We start from the raw sequence: 4,063 nt of genomic DNA, 5'->3' as shown, positions 1-4,063 counted from the left end.
CAGCTCCCTGGAATACCGCTCGCGAATCGCCAACCACCTTTTAGCACATTGCTCGCCTTTAAATAGTAAATCGCTAATGCAACTTAATTTAATTTAAAGCATTAGTACATATGTACCTGTTCGATTTAGCTGTTCGCCTATGTGCCTCCAAATTTGCCTTTTGTGTTCCGCTAACTTGTAGTTTGGGGAAAATTTGTCGTATAATTCATTATGCGACTGCACCAGCAATATCAATTTTTCGTCGTCCATGTTTAAAATGTTTATTTTGTTTATTTGGTTTGCTTTGTTTTTATTTTTGACAGTTCGCTTTGACCCGTTGCCATGCCGTTGCCATATGTTTTATATTTGTCCGAAAAAACGTTTTTACATCATAATTTCGGAAAATTTAAATTTGAACAAAGCAAAAAATTGATATGGCAGCCTGGCTCTCTCAATTTACGTAAAAACATAACTTAGGAATCTAAATTCTACAGCTCTCTAAAATTCCTAAGACAAGTTGAGTTTTGGCCAACCAGAAACACGTATTACTGGTATGGTAGGTAGGTCTAAGTTGAGTTAAATAGTGTCGTAAGTCTTGGCTAACTTACGCTTAAATCAGTTCGTGAATTGATGTACAAACGTGGAATGGTCAAGCGTGTCCCAATCTCTGCTTTGTGATCGAACGCAAATTTCGCGAAGCGCACGAAATTCAGTGCGTTGATTCACTTCACTTCAAGAAAGCCCCCAACTTCCTGTTGCTATTCAAGCTCAACACATCAACCCGAGGCTGGCGCAAGAAGGCTAATCACTACGTTGAGGTTGGTGATTTCGGTAGCCGTGAGGATAAGATCAACAAATTGCTGCACAAGATGGCTAAAAGAAATTGTTGTTTTGTATTTAAGGCGACAATATGATTTGGCACATCTTCAAAAGACGCCCAAGCAAAAAAAAAAAAGAAAATTAAAAAATTCCCGAAGTTGCCTTTTCACGGGTCGATTTCTGTCGACTGGAAAATTTACTTAAGATATCGACTAGCCAAAACGCTTACATAAAGGCAGCTTAAATAACGTTCAAATTAATCATCCCCTTTGAGATGGGAAATACCAATAACCATTTCATAATTTCGAAAATTATTCCATTTATACTTGTTCTTGCATTTTCCACACCACTTGTGAGGTATGCTTTTACGCGCGTTACCGATTTTTTTTAAATCTGTTCGGTTGCCCAGGAGGCCTATTTTCACCTTTACAACTTAACTTAAACAGAATTAAAACTAAAGCATGCAATATATAAAGAAAATTAAAAGTTGTCTTACATCTAGTAAACTTAAAAAATTGCACATTAAATTCATTTTTCATTATAAAATAAAATTAAATATCACAATTCAGTTTACAAAATGTGGTCTGTTTGCACCCACAGTAAGTTCCCATGAAGCCTAGCCTAAATTCAGAACTGAAAAAAAACGAGCAAATGGGGTCGGAAACTACTAGCCCTAAAAGCATAATGTGGAAAATGTTTTAAGAGCTGCGAAATTGTATTGCAATAATAAAAATAACAGTGCATAAATTGGAAAAATGGCTTTTGTTTTGCTTTATAATTTTTGGGAATATTGGTTCAGATGGAATTTTTTTATTTGTTTGGTTTTTCAGCTCGATAATGATGCACCCAGGGTTGCATTTACTGTCTATGAAAATATTTCATTAAGCGTTCCAAAATTAGCTCCGAGCAACTATAAGTTGGTTACGCTTAAATGAAATAGTTTTTTATTAAATATTTATTCCCGGTATTTAGTAAAAATCATTCATCTCAATACTAATGTATTAAATGAAAGTAAATAAAAATCTATGAATACATTTCATGAATATTTTGTCATAGGGCCATTATTAAATACAGACATAACTTTGTCGGGCGTTGGTGCTGACGTATATAGAATTAATGAGTTAGAGAGAGATAAATATATAAGCTCAAGCGCTAATTTAGGTATACTTGTATACCTGTTACTCGTCTGGCATATACTCCAACTGCGAAAATAATGACAATTATAATCTATTTAGATGCATATTTTAGGTAAATATTATATCGTCGCCTGGATAAAAGATTGTCACAAGTTACTTTCGGTAACTCACAATTGAAGTTTGGAATGCAATTTCTCAGGAACTAGACTACAGATTTTCTCCAAAGTGTCGGAGAATGCTATGTACTAGTTCATGAAATTCTTAAATTGTTTTATTTTTTTAGTTTAGTGTCAACCATTTATGAGTTTAATAAATTTTTGTCGAATACGATATTTGTCAAAAAATTTGCAGTCAGTTTCAATGATATACTCCAAAATGTGATAACAATTTTTATAAATTAACGATACTTTTTACTAATCAGCCTAATCGTGAATTTCGCCCGAACCAAATTTCGCCAACAGTTTTTTCATCCACCTGTAGTGAATACACGCAAACGAAAAGTAAAAAGTGACCCGGTTCTAGAAAATTAAACTCATGATAAAGCTGAATATGTCGGAAACTAAAGAAGAACAGACAACTCTATTTGAAAGATTTTGATTAGTTTAGTACGACAGTCAATTACTCGGAAACTAAAGAAGATATCCAAAAACCACAAATTGTCAAAATGACGCTTCCGGCAATTTTCCATCCAAGCGACGATATTTGAATGTTACTCGCATATTTTCGAGCCTGTATGTAAATTTTCGGGAGAAAGGTTAAAAAGTATATTCATCTGCTGGAAAGATATTTTCGCAGATTCACAATTTATTTAAAATAAATCTATCAGCCCTATCTCCAATTCCATGTTAATAAATCTCTCCAGTGCTTAAATAATTTTCACCACAATAAATAGCTGCACAACACCCTAATTGCCGAAAAAGCATTGCTTGCAACACTAGTCCTTTATGGGGACCAAACTTGGTGAAAAAAATAGCTAAGTTTGTTTACTGGATATACTGAGCCTAAATATTGCTCAGCGCTCTCTGAGCGCATGTGTGTTTCACATACGAAGAGCGCCAGCTAAGCAATGCACACAGTCCCCCTTATTGAATCGTTTGAATGCGCTAGTATGCCGACCATTGCATAAAAACGACTCAATGAATGAGACTGTGTGCGTGGAAATCATTGCTCCGCCACCGCTGTTCGTATATGGGTGTTTCCATGAAAATGTCAACCAGGATTGAAAAAATAAAAACAACTGGAAAGGGTTTTTAAGACGAATTAATAAGAGAAAAATACTCGAATTTTTATATTATAGAAGTATTTCAGCTTATTGGAATTTTAAAACTCAAAAATGGAAGAGTAAAACTGAATGTCTCTTCGACTCAGTTTTCTCTAATGAAATGAACTATTTTCTCTTTCCTATTAACTAAATTAAGAGATTTGAAACATTACAATTACATCTTAAAATCAAATTTGCAATAACAACAAACTATAAAAATGAGAAAAAGGAGAAGTCAGAGCTCGAATAACGGTAACTTTTGATTTGCTTTGATAGTATTCTAATGTCGCGTACGTTATGCAAAAACATTGTTTGTCTATGTCATTTGCATATTGGCAGTCGCAGATAATGCAGATTACAATTCTTAAGCGAGAATTTTTCTAGTTAAAGATATACTGTAAAATTTTCTTTCCAACCGAAGTAAAAATATATTTTATTACCCTTTAAAGTTTGTCGCATACGTTATTGTAAGTACGAAAATTTCAATCAAATACATCAAAACCAATGTTAATTGCAAATTTTCCATTTAAATTATTTAGAGTAGTTGTAAAACAATGAAACGGTGGCGAGAAGAGTTCTCAATAAAAATACATTTTATTACTTACGAGAAAAATTGTCGCGTTGTGTTGTAAACTAGCCAGAGATAATTTCTCTTAAAATATGAAAGGATTGTAAAGGTACATTATTTAGCTTAGTTTAGGAATATTTAAAGAAAAGAAAAACTCCCATGATTCGCAGACTTTCGCATATATGCGTGTTTCCATGAAAATGTAAACCGAAAATGCAAGCAAATGAATTCAAACGGCTTTATAACTTTAAGTTTCGTATTCAGATTGCGGAAAAAGGTTTTGAAAACGCGAAACGGTGG

This window comes from Rhagoletis zephyria, unplaced genomic scaffold (assembly GCF_001687245.7).
Source record: "Rhagoletis zephyria isolate East Lansing unplaced genomic scaffold, Rhagoletis_zephyria_1.1 Rzeph_scaffold_03969, whole genome shotgun sequence".
Classification (NCBI taxonomy): Eukaryota; Metazoa; Arthropoda; class Insecta; order Diptera; family Tephritidae; genus Rhagoletis; species Rhagoletis zephyria.
The sequence above is the reverse complement of the archived record's forward strand: the minus strand, read 5'-3'. Positions refer to the sequence as shown.